The sequence below is a fragment of the Manduca sexta genome, chromosome 24 (assembly GCF_014839805.1).
Source record: "Manduca sexta isolate Smith_Timp_Sample1 chromosome 24, JHU_Msex_v1.0, whole genome shotgun sequence".
In the NCBI taxonomy this organism is placed as follows: Eukaryota; Metazoa; Arthropoda; class Insecta; order Lepidoptera; family Sphingidae; genus Manduca; species Manduca sexta.
In genome coordinates this window covers 12,720,064-12,734,167 of record NC_051138.1, presented here as the reverse complement: position 1 = coordinate 12,734,167, position 14,104 = coordinate 12,720,064, and the positions used below count along the sequence as shown (strand labels likewise).

The following is a 14,104-nucleotide window of genomic DNA, read 5'->3' as shown; positions in this document are numbered from 1 at the left end:
GCTACATCCGTTCTGACGAAAATACGTCAAAATGATGTCCCGACGATGTTCCACACATTCGTCATGCCAAGACAGATATAACGACATGATAAAAAAATGGATAAACATCGCAGAGATGTTTTATGATCGCATTCTGACAGAAGAATTGAGACTTGTAAACGTCAGTCGCAATCGGGTGTCGCGAGTATTGGCTACTTTCCAAACCGGACATGCTATTACATCGAGATATAAGTATGTAATGGTTATGTCGGAGATACTAGAATTATTTTGTACGTGTGACATTTTATTAGGGTTATTCCAGACTGGTTATGTGGTCAGAGAAAGATAGGTTTGCTACAATAATGATAAGAAATACTAGCTCGTCTCTTAAGTATAGATTACTTCTAACTATTTGAAGCTGTTCGATTGTGGAACGCGCTGCCTCTTACGGTGAGACGGGCGAAAACACTGTCATCATTCAAGCAGCTAGTCAAAGATTACTATCTTTCTCACTAAACAGATACATTGATGTGTATGTATATATTATACATGTGTTTTTATTTTTATTATCATTATTATTTTTCTTTTGTATGTATGTATTATGTAGGTGTATATTGTATGTGTATTTATGTATGTAGTGTTTATAAATTATTTGTTTTTTTTTATTTCTTAATATAATATAATCCACTGCCTTACCTTCTCTTTCTATTTCTCGCTTTTATATGTATCCCATGGTTGTCTGGAAGACATTGCCTAGAGCGATAAGACCGCCATTTGTACATGTGCCTTTTGTCTCTCTTTCCTTCTTTGTATCGTTTGTTTTTGTTTTTGGTGCAATAAAGAGTAAATAAATAAATAAATACTTCATCCACGAAGATGCGCTCTTCTATTTTCTTTAATCACCTATAAGGTGCATGAGCAAAATAAGTGTACACGCACACTATGATGGATAGTGTCGGGGAAAGTGTTCGGATCATTCCCCCTACCCCGCGACACCATACAGCACCCCGCTGAATAGGTGGTTGGGCGCGTCTTCGTAGATATAATTACGTATATTAATGAAAGTTTACCTCCTTTTTCGCTAAGTAGCATTCTGCCAGCCTTCTTATGCAATAATTTGCCATGGAACCTTACAGCTTAACGATTTCGATATTCTAAGCGGTTTTTTAATTGTATGTACCCTGGAGCGTACCACCAGGCGAACATCAAAATTGAATGACATGAAAAGGTGGTATAATAACCACTTCTATATTCCTCGCGCACTTATAAATATTTTATACGACATGAAATATGAAAACCTATTTAGCTCGGAATAGAAAAAATGGCCGCTAATTAAATTGCTTTATAAACTGGTACTAAGCCCGTCAATAAGCCTAGAAAATCAGATTCACCCACTTTTTTATATTAGCACCAGCTTTTGCTCGCGGCTTCGCCCGCGTGAAAGAGTTTACCGGGACAAAAGTCCCGCTATATATTTTCCCGTAATAGAAAGTAGCCTATAGCTTTCTCTTCGTCAACAATCTGAATATACGGCTGGGGTCTTTGTTTTATAACATATATTTTTTTATTTTTTTAAAAGGAACAATTTCGTCATTCATATTTGTTGCATAACTTTAACCGTTTACACAAAACACGCAATATAATTTCTGAAAAGTTATAAATTTTCCCTGTTTTTGCAACATTTTTCATTACTGCTCCGCTTTTTTTGATCATAGTGTTGGATAAGCAGAATTTCAATCACTTTCGTAGATAATATACACTTTATTTTCCTTAATCCTATCACAATCTCGTAAATTCCAACTATAATATCACTACAGCACCAATGATCACTCCACGAGAGCTCAACATCAACTGCCCTAGCGGAGACAACACAGTCTCCCATCTAAACTACGCCGGAAGAGCTGAATCGGAAGTAAAACGATTAAATGATCAAAATTAAATAATTAATACATTGAATATAAAATTACAAAATCATAACATTTGCGAGACTTGAATTAACAACAATAGTTATTATTTAAACTTAATAGTTCATTCAACGGAAGTTATTAACAATAATCTGGCGTTTTATTAAAGTACCCTTACAATAGCGTGATGATATATAGCCTATAGCCTTCCTGGATAAGTGAGCTATCCAAGACTAAAACAATGTTTCAGTTCGAATCAGTAATTCCTAAAATTAGCGCGTTCAAACCAACAAACTGTTCAGCTTTATATATTAGTAAAAAGTATCCTATGTCCGTCTCCTGGTTCTAAGCTACCTCCCCACCAATTTTCAGCCAAATCGGTTCAGCCGTTCTTGAGTTATAAATAGTGCAATTAACACAACTTTCATTTATATATATAGATTTTCCTGTTACGTCATATTTTTATATTTTTTTGTGTATTTTTTTGTTTATTTGCCAGGACGGGCTTGTTAGGTCGTAAGAGATTCGTCCTTGTTAAAACATTATTATAATTGGCGTATTACCTGACCAGAAAAAAGATAATCGTACTTTGGCCCCATTTTTGCTTTTCGTGTCTTTCGTGTCTTTTAAAGTAAACATTGTTTGTCCAAGAAATTATTTCCATATTTAAAACAATTTGGCAAGGTTTTAATTTGCCTGGTCATATTGATTTTTTTGTTTTGTTAATTTGTTTCAAGAACTAGTGACTTGTAATATTGATAACATAGATAGTCGGTGGTAAAGGTCGAAAGAAAACGTTTGTTGTTTTTAAACTGAGCAATTGACTAACCACTATAAATACTAATTCGGGTCTGTAACCATATGCCAATATTGTTCTAAATTGTTTTCTAAAGGAAGCACATATCTTAAAGTTAAACCAACATTACGCTCAAAATTGTTACATTTCATTGTCTATAGTAAACTTCAAAGCCAATAATTCTATTTTCAAAAAATAGCTGCGTCAATATTACCAGTCACCATTTATAATTTTGCCACACTGCTGGTTCAACGGTTGCAATGAAATAGATTTTTACACTATGAGTAAATTTTCTACTTTTATTGTCTACAGCAAAAGCCAAGTCAAACAATTCTATTTCAAAAAAATGTAAATATGCACGCTAGGCGTCATTTATATCTGCATTTAGCCACACTCGCTCTCATTTGACTGGTGTATTTATCCAGAGGAGGCTGGCGTCCCGCCAACAGGATGTTGTTGCCTTGATCGCCGTGTCCCGTCGGCCGATCGTTTTTCAACCACTCGCTGTTTCCTTCACAGGAACGTGTTACAAAAAGAAATTGCCCCAGGCTATATATGATTTTTCATAGTTGATTTAAGTGAGTCGGTGAATCATTTGGCCAGATAAGGTTATAAATAAAATATGTGAATTGTTTGTAGATGTTATATATTTAAAAAAAAAATGATATTTGGAATTGTTGATAGATCAAGAAAGCAATGCGCTTGGTAATCCTTAAACCCACTCCATTAACCAAAAGGTGTAGTGAGGTCATTTTACCGTATAAAAATAAAGAATGTGATATAAAAATATTTTGTAGCATATATAGTGATTCTAATAGGGATATTCCTCTCTCAACTTCACTTTCTTTTCGCTCGAAAAATTGTCTTAATGCTTCTTTACTTTAAAAGATTCCATATGTAACACCTGGGTTACCATCAGGTGATCCATTTGCACCTTCAGTGTACCTTTGAATATTCTATAACTCACGAGCCGTCTATGAAGTAGTCCTACTTAGGAACAAAAGTTCCACTATGCAGTCTTATAGGATGTAGCCTATTAATCTTTCTCGTTCAAAGTCATCCAAACGATTCTACAGTGTAGCGTTAAAGTTTAATAAACATCCAAATGTTTTACATAAAAACTTTCTTAAATATTGCAGACTTATGATTTTAATATGACTTTTCACTTTTTCTGTGACAATTTGTATAATTTGATTTATCTTTGTCGCTCTGTTTAACAATACAAAAATATAGAGATGAAAAATAGAGTGACGTTAGCACGTTAAAAATAATTCAAATTGATGTTCCCAATTTTATAATTTCAATATGCGAAATTCTTAGTGAATATTGTCGAATTGATACCTAAATGACATTGATATAAAGATTTGATGTCAATGATGTGTTACAATATCTAAATGAAATATTTAGTCGTTTTTATATGAAACTACTAAGCAAAATTTCTTTCATTCATTAAATAACTGGACGGTTGCCAGATTTTTGTTAATCAAGTTCTTTTTATTACCAATATGTTTTAACATACATTTTATAATATAGTTACATGCCATTCTAATGACTTATACGACCAATTTCAAGATATTTGTAAAAATAATCATGTTCCCTTATAATATTTTTTTATACATTTTTATAGTACATGTTTCTTAGTTAAGCATGCTATACGACAAAGGTCCCCTCTTATTAGAAACTAATTACTCTTATTGGAACATAATAAAAAGCTGTTTAATTGCTTCATAATTCACTCCTCCAGTTATTCTAGTTAGGGTCTTTGGTAGGTACTTTAAACTGGACCTTACATATTTTTTTTCAACAACAAAATAAGCTTATTTTTGGAACTGACAAAATTTCTTTCATCCCGTACTATTCACTTATTCCATATTACTATACGACAATCCAATGATTTCAAATTCTATTTATACACAATGCGAATTCCCAAACATCCCAGCAATTTATCGAAATCGCCAACAAAATACATTTTTGCATGCAGTTATCCAACCCGTCACAGTTTCGACAACCGATAGATGATTCGGTCACAATGACCATACCGCTCGAACTGGCGTTCAGCCAGATGGAATGCACAATAAATCCAACAATACAGGCCCGAGATGTTCTGTGAATAAATTATTTATTTTACTGCTTGTAATTATTATAGTATTTATATATCCAGCGGCTATAAATAAGTGTACAAAGGGAGTGATCATGGAAGCCCATTATCATATATTTTTCTGCCTTTTGGTATGCGTGTGATCTGGGATTCGTTTATGACGTTTATAAATAAATGTGGTGATGATATTAACTGTCGGTTGAGAGTGTTCATATATTTGGATCAATCATAACATCAGAAAGTATTTAAAATTTAATGGGAAGCGGTTTTCCGCGGCCGCAAACGTTTTTGGTGGGAAAAAATTTGCTGCGGTTCAGTATTTAAGATAAATGTCAACGCACTTCCTTAGGTCTGCAACACAGATAACAATTAGGTCTGCAACAAGATTAAGCAAATCTGACCTCTTTTTGTCTTTTTACTCGAATCATAATTTGGACATTAACGCCGTGTTTTGAATTTAGAACATCTATTTACTACTTTTTGATCCGACTTCAAAAAAGGAGGAGTTTGTAAATTCGACGTGAATGTTTTTTTGAATCCTTTTTTTATTCGAAAGAATGTACCTCCAGATTGGTCCCATAGATTTTTGTTCTAAATCGCTTCAGTGGTGTCGTTTAAAACTAAAAAAACTAGAATAATTATGTCGTCCAAGTGAACGAAATCGCAAATTTTGCTTTCTTGTGACATTTTTAGTTATGTTTTTGCTTTGGGTTTGGTTGAGTGTGCTTCTCACATACTTATACATATAGCATAACACCTTTTCCCCGTTTCAGGGGTAGGCAGATGTGTAAATTTTCGTCGAGATAGTCGTATTGCGTGCGAAATACATTAGTTGTGTTTTAGCATTGGGTTTTGGTTGAGTCTACTTCTTACATACATATATGCTACTTACTTACATACATTTTTGCTAGTTTAGCTAGATAAATACATTAACAAATATACGAAAACAATAGGCTGCCAGCGTACAAAGTCAGCGAGTCAGATAAAATATACAGCCGTACCACAGCAAGTGGAAGCTATTAAGGTAATATTTAAATTTGTAATAATACTACTCCAATGCTTCCCCTGCTACATATAGCTGGTCAAATGTGGGCGTATTGCACTCCCTGCCCCGAAAAAAGAGGAAAGAAAAAGGTGAAATACCATACATGTGCTTGGTATTCACCTTTCACTGTATATGTTTGTTACTAGTAAACGCATACCAACTCCTTTAATTTAATTTAAAGAAATTTAGCTCAAAGATGGACTATGCAATTAAAATCTAGCTTAACTAACAATTTTAATTATGCACCGACTCCAAAATTGGTATCCACTATATACCTGTGTTGTGAAACTATTTTTTGGTTTCGAATGGTTTTTGAAGGCGGTTTAATTTTTTGTTAAAATTATTTTTATATTTACAATAAGACCATGTTCGAAATTTATTCAAATCTTTTTTAAACATTCAGTATTTGAGCAATATTTTGTTTCCTCCAATTATATTAATATAAGATCGGAAACGAGCCAAACCCCATGGTAAGATCAACGATGCCTATAAACTTGTATAAGTGATAGGAACCATTTCTGGTTAAGGTGTTAAATTATATTAAACAGGTACATACCCTTTGTTCTAAATTAGGGCAACATTTCATGATTCAGTTCTTGCTAACTGCAAACATACAGCCCCGTCTAACGTTCTTTGTTATATCTTCATTCATTGTCGGAAGCCAACAAAACGCTAGTCTATTTATAGCGTTCCATCGTGAACCAGCCTTTGTTTCTGTTCTATGAAACGGTTCTCAATTTAGGTTCTGTTGTAACTTTATGTACTGTGAATATTATTTTTTTTACAATATTTAACATTTTAACTGTTAGGGCTCATACACATAAACACGATACGACATCGTCCTACGACGCAATGTCTTTCACGATGCGACCTCGTATCGTGAAAATCGTAATCGTCGTATCATCGCAACGCGCCTTGATAGAAGTACAACGTCGGTTTTTAAGGTGTTATACTTCTTCATAAAATTACTCCCGTTATTCATAATTGAAAGAAATTAATTTTTCCAATATCTTCTGTGTATCTGTTTCTTCTTTGGGCGTCTTCTTAGTACCAGCAACAGGAGAATACGTCTATTGCGGTCCATTTTTGAGATTAACTACGGCACCGTATCGACGTCGCCAAGCCGTGCATCGTGGCGCGTTGCGAAGTCCTGTCTTGAATTTTTACGTGGCTCGTCGTGGATTTCCACGATACGACGTCGCATCGTGTTTATGTGTAAGAACCCTTATTGTCATTTCTCTCTTCTATCTGTGATCTTGCTTTTTAATAACTATATTAATTGTTTGATGTGAAATTTATAGTTATCTTCCATTTTGTACTATCACTACTTAGTGCCTAGGCCAGCGACTACTTTCACGCTAAATATTGTTAACGTAATTGTGTTCTCTTCATTTTTGTTGTATATTACTACATATATATTTTCCGGAGCTTTGTTTTTTCATTAAATATATTTCTTGTAAATTACTAGCTATATTCTGGAGCTTCGCTTATTTAGCTTTTTGTTGAACGGAGTAATCCTGCATCAAAACTAATTCCATCGTTTATTCACAAGGCTCGAACAAGGTAGTCGATTTTTGCTTAAATAATGTCTAGATAAGCTATCGAATGTTACTTTCTACTGTTTCAGTATCGAAAACATCCTCTGCAGCAGTCTGCAAGTATTATGTTGTGCTCAGGTGAAGGAAATTGAAGCCAACTTTTTACCTATTAAAGGATGCTATAGATAGTTTTATTACTGGTTATTGTAAAACTGAACCTATCTTATCCCTGGATGAATAGCACAGTGCAATGCCACGCGTAGCTTCATTTTATGTAGTTTTACATAGTGTCAAACAGACTGCCAAGAGGAATGTCTGCAAGTTCAAATCCCAAGGGCACACACCTCTGACTTTTCTAAAAAAATCATGTGTGTATTCATTGTAAATTTATCGTTCGCTTTAACGGCAAAGGAAAACATCGTGAGGAAACCTGCATATCTGAGAACTTCTCTATAGGAATGTCGAAGGTGTGTGAAGTCTACCAATCCGCACTAGGCCAGCGTGGTGGACTAAGGCCTAATCCCTCTCAGTAGTAGAGGAGGCCCGTGCTCAGCAGTGGGCAAGTATATAATACAGGGCTAATATTATTATTATTTTTACTACATAGTGTCAGCACTGTATCATCATTGATATAAAAGATATATAAACTTTATTGCTTTTGAATGGCGAGAATAGCTTGCCATTTGCCTGGTGGTAAGCGATACGACCGCCCATAAACAGTTGACACACTATCAAACACCTTGAATTACAAAGTATTGTTTGGTATTCCACTGCGCTCGCCATCCTGAGACATGAAATGTTAAGTGTTATTAGGTCCAGTAGTTACACAGGCAACAATGTTCTTCAAACCGGAACACAACAGTGACTACACACGGTTGCTTGGTGGCAGAAATAGACGTTGCGGTGTTATCTACCCAGGCGGACTCTCACATATAAGAGACTTACCACCAGTAAACATATAAACAAATCGGTCACCGTTCCAATCAATAATTATAAGTAGGCCACTCCTTTCACATGAAAGTTGAGAAACCTTGTACGATAAATAGAAATGTCCTATGCCGGCCTCATTAAAAATCAATACCTCGACCGCATTCGTTCCAGTTAATAATAACTGCAACCTATGCTTCGTAAAGGAGTCTCGTAAAAATCGATATATTATGTACCTACATAGAAAACTAATCTTCGTTTTCCAGGGTTTGGAAATACATCCACATCGGTGGCGGTCGGCGATTGTATCAATTATTAAAGCTGTATCGATTTTGGTCATTTGCTTTCTGCCCCTTGCCCTTCTTAAGGCGGCGGCACACCGAGCTTACTTTGTTTCTAGTTTTTCGATACCATGGTCTTCTCATCTTGTGATATAATATTTTAAACTTCAGATATAGAACGTTAGAAGTTTTATTAGTTACGTTTTTTGTGCAATTAATTAATGGTTATAATCAATACGAATTTTACTTCCAAAATAACGGCAATGTTGGCACATTTTACACAAGTTTTAGTGAATGATCAAGTATTGCCTTATGATAAGTATCAAGACTACATAAATAGTACCAAAATAATCAGAACTACGAATTGCAACCACTGCATATCGATACACGATGGCGGTCTTATTGAAAAATTTAAATATTATATCCAACTGGTTTTGGCTTCGGCTCCGGCGTGAATTTTTTTTTCGGGGTTAATACTTTCCCGGGATAAAGGGAGCCTATAGCACTCAGGAGATATATAGCTTCGTATTAGTGAAAAAAAAATACTAATTCCCTGAGATTAGCGCATTCAAACAAACAAACGAACTCTTCAGCTCTATGTATTACAGTTTGGCGCTAAAATAGTCAAACGATGGTACCCAGTGCCTATGCGACAAGGGCCAACTTAAATGTAATATGTAAATGGATATTGCTTAGTGTGCCCCCGTCACTATTGGTTAATATTGATGCTAGGTTGCCAGGAGTAATCATAAAACAACAATAAGTAGGTATAATATGAACATTAACCGTCTTTGTTTATTCGTACTGACTTACTATATAAGCATTATATGGAGTATAAACAATTTCGTATTACAAAAGAAATGATAGGCGTGAATTTTAACGATTATTTTGCGTGACAACAATGTTTTGATGACGCGTAATTTCGAATTGAAGTTCACGGTACAATTGTCATTGTAGTTCTATTATAATAATTATTTCTTGTATTGTTATAAAAGCAATTAAATAATCGGGTACCCAAGTTGTATGTAACTGTGAAATGTATTATAAATATGGCGATGGTCTCATTCAGATACATTACTTCAAGCCCAATATGGCTGGAGTAGGTGATACTATCAGGTAATAGGACCCGCCCAAATAAAGACCACGCATGTACCAAAGATGTTTACTATATTTTCTATTCCTGACGTTATCCCACGTCATTGTGGACTCAACATATTTTCAAGTAATGTTACCGAAAATACCGGGGAATCCGGTCTTGAGTAAATCTTTTTAGAAAAACCCGAGAATTGCACGACTTGAAAATTGAACCCAGGAACTCCCGGCCCACTGCACATAATGTATGTTTCCTAGACCAAGGATTCGACAGGGTGATTATAATTTATAGCATAGTGTAATACAATAAAAGCCTACTCATATATTACATATATACTGAAATATTAAATATTCAGTAATTATCAAACAAATATCAGTTACACGCACAAATATTTCAAAGGTAAAAATTAAAAACGATTATTTCTCTAGTCAATATAAAATATTGGTGGCATTATTTAAAACATAAAATGAAAACAATGCAATTCGACAGCAATTCACTTCTAAAATACGCTCTGAAAAACGTTAAGTAATGAAAGTCAGGAAAACAATTGACTGAATATTTATTCCTTTTTTGTTTCGAATATTTTTTGTTTAACGAGTGCGGCGGTATTATTTATCAGGAATTAGCAATAAATTGCCATAAAATTTATTTTTACATTAATTAACACATCTGCAAAACTTAGATCGGATTTCGAATATACGAATAAAATATTTCGAACTTCGAAACGACAAGTGCTTTTTCTGCACGTAATTATACGTCGGTGATGTTGGCAAAAAGTCAAAAGTTCACGTCAAAAACGTAAAGATAATATACATACATCACTATTTCATAGCACACGGTTATCAATGTGTGAGTCACACTGATGCGCCTATGAAAATAAATTGTTTATACGTATGTACAAGAATATATAGATCGGTCAGTCAGTTGTCTGTTACTTGCGGGAAAGGGGGTGCGTGGCGTGGCGTGGCCTACGTGGAAATAAAATTGTTTTCCCGCCTTCGAGCTAATTCGGATTTTTCACGCAACACGTGGTTCGGCAAGCAAAAGTTTGCAAACAATTTGGCTGATTAGCAAATTTTGTTTTTGTCGGTTTACCTACTTCGTTAGGTTGTGTTAGTGTTTGTGTTGTGGTCACAGGAGTGCATTTTAATCTGTGAATACGTTTCCGTGTGATTCTGTCACGGTGAGTTTGATATCTTAATTAGTTTATTGGACGCAGTATTTAAATTTCTAATGTGTTTATGAGATTATCGTGCGGTGTTTTTTTTTGAGTGAGAATTGATATTGAAACTTTTATTATAATATAGTAATATAAATAATACCTTGTTTATATAGCTGTGTAGTTAGTTAGACTTATTTGGAGTAAACCGGTTCGGCTGATTAGAATATTATCTAGCATTCCATAAATTATTGGCGAGTTGTTGCAGTACCAATATAATATTGAGTTAAATATTATATAAGTAACCAAACATTGTAACAAACCAAAATATTTTGGAAATTTAAGTAGGAGTTATGAAAATCATTTTTTTTTATAGATCTGGGGCCTATCATTAAGCACCACACTTAAGGTATTCATAAATCTTTATCCAGAACATCAGTATTTCATCATGATTTTATTAAGTCTCCATATTATGGATACTTGTACAAATATTTGACTTAGGTATGTATGTACACATGAATAGGATAAGAAATAAAAAAACGAATTATTAATTCATAAAGTTATTCATTTTCATACACTGTTTAATTATTTCTTACTCGTCAAACCGAAAATTTATAAAACGCACCCAATTGAAATTAGTATTAAAATGAATCCTCTTTAAAACAAAAATATTCAAGCATAATACACGTTTGTACTCGCATACCATATAAATTGGATATCGTGGGTTGATTGATTAGGGCTTTTGATCCCACAACACCGTCTGAATCAAATATTTGCAAATACACAAACATTTGGATTGCGGATCGATCCACAATCGTATAGGGGAAGACGGGGCATAACGGGGACGTTAAGGGAAATAAAAAATAAAAATATAATCAGGATATTTTTATTAATTTAATGTAATTGAAGTACTTAGGTAACTTATTAGACTAACATATGGCATATAATTTGGTAGTATAAATAATCAAATAAAAAAGAAAATAAAAAAATATTAAACTCTCAATAAAACCCCATTGTGCCCCTGGGTAGGGGCAGTATGGGGTACTTAGCTAACTACGCCAAGTAAACTGTAAGGCAAAGTAGCAACTTTGCCTCACAGTTTACTTGGGAATGGGAAAGATCGTCTGCGGAACATTATAGTTGAGAGGCTTTTTTATAGCCTGCTATTTTACTCAAAACTTCATCAATGGCCTGTTTCATGCTCTCCGCAGACCAACTGCCTATCGTACTACTTTTTATGTACGTTCGTACCGTTGTATTACCTAAAACAAAATAAATTCTGTTGTCAAATGAAAAAATCATTCTTTCAACCTATTTTCATAACAGCTACGGGGCACAATGGCGTACCCTATCATACCCCGAAGAGCCATGCCCCGTTATGCCCCTCCTTCCCCTACAACTGTATGTAAGGTAAGGAAAAATATGTTTTACAGATCATATTACCTAGATTTCTTGAAATTGGATATTCGTCTTTATCAACAGCCACATGAAGACCACTGCTGAACAAAGGCCTCCCCTACAGATTTCTAAGCGAAAGTCTTTTGGCAGATTCGTCGAGATTTTCGTCATAATGATGCGAAATATCTCAACAGGTATCTGGGCTAGAGGTTAAATAAAATTTCCGCCATGCATTTTACGTTATAAAATTTTGTATATATGTAAATCCACGGCTTTGTCGATCTCTATGTCAAATAACATCAATATCTACACAGCCATTAATGAATCTATTGTCAACAAACATCTTTAAAAACTTGATATTTTAATTTTTTTTTTATACAAATCCAGTCGGTACCTTAGTTCGTTGTTATAAATAAATAACATTTGCTCGAAGCTCCAATTGCGTGAAAAAGTTCGCTCGGGATAAAAGTCCCGCTTTAAATTTTCCCGGGATAAAAAGCCATTAACACTCAAGAGAAATGTAGCTTCGTATTAGTGAAAAAAAATCAGAATCAGTTTAGTTAATCAATAACTGAGATCAAAGATGATAGGACAAAACACGGTATGCGAACCTACAGACAAACATTAACAGTATTTGTCAACATATTGGCGTTTTTGGACCCAGCAATACCGGCTTTATTTTCTTTATATACAAAGTTGATGTTCGATTGCCCAAATAATCATTATATATGGTCAAATACCAAGTGCAATGATACCATGAAAATGCAAAGAATTTTTATACTGAGATTAACACCTTCAAAATCTAATCGTATTGGACCTGCCTACCTAATTGGTGCGTCTCTAGTCTGACCCGCAGGTTATCACCACTCGACGCAGGTCAACGCATCGATGCAATCTTCATCGCCTTGATCGACGAGCGTTGTCTCTGACACATAGATAACTCATTCATAAGATAATATAACGACTCCAAAGTACATAAGGTATTTCATTCATGGAAAGTTTTGGTTATAAAATGACCTTTGTTAATCATCATCATAGTATTTTATTTGCATTGAATGTAGGTACAAAACATAGTGGTGGTAATATCATTTATAAGTTCCCATACATTTTGCCAGATGCCGTGCAAAGATTAATCATTGCAAATATATATCATAAATAAATTTATAAAATGAATAGTTTCTTATAGTAATATCAATTAAGTAACTTCTTATTAGATAAACCTTTACAAATTAATAACAGTTTTTTATTTATATATTACTATTCCAATATTATATTTATACAATTAAGGTATTATAATATCATTAAACGAAACTATCATCACTCAAAACAAATACTTTTATTTAGTGCATATTATCAATAAAAAATATACGCTATCAAAAACAATGTTGAATGTTGTTGGGGCGTCCACACTATTGTAGGGTATCATCAATGTTTGCGAACGCTTGTGATGATAATTTCTACACCGTAATGTGTAAGAAGCTATATCAATCCAGGCTTTGTTGCAGCTCTAATAGTATTCAATTATGATTACGGAGCGTCACAGCTTCATATAAAAATATTTTTATATTTATCTAAGACAATTAAAATAACAGTAAATATGTCTAAACATTTGATGTCGTTTCGCTTCGCCCGCGTTAATAGCGCCATCTTCAAGACGACAGCACTATCTATCTTAAAAAATAGATTAAAAAACTGTAGCAAAACACCAGAGTGAGGTAGCCTATATGTAATTCATGATATGATTTATCCGTGTGCTAAATGGCACAGCATTGGAATCATACAAACATCATCCGACTTGCTGGACCTTATCTCATATACATCGTAAATACATTAAGGACGCACAAGCTTTTATGCTTGAAAGGGTAGGCAGAACCGCAACTCGTTCG

At 34.2% G+C, this 14,104-nt stretch overlaps 1 protein-coding gene across 1 annotated transcript in view; it reads left to right on the top strand.

The window, feature by feature from the left end:
* The first annotated feature begins 10,825 nt into the window (after positions 1–10,825).
* The window catches only part of LOC115444119 (CUGBP Elav-like family member 1), a 465,041-nt gene continuing 461,762 nt past the window's right edge, over positions 10,826–14,104 (top strand). Inside the window, exon 1 of the mRNA XM_037442236.1 lies at positions 10,826–10,844. The gene's annotated coding sequence lies outside the window, so the exon portion shown is untranslated. The remainder of the gene's footprint in view (positions 10,845–14,104) is intronic.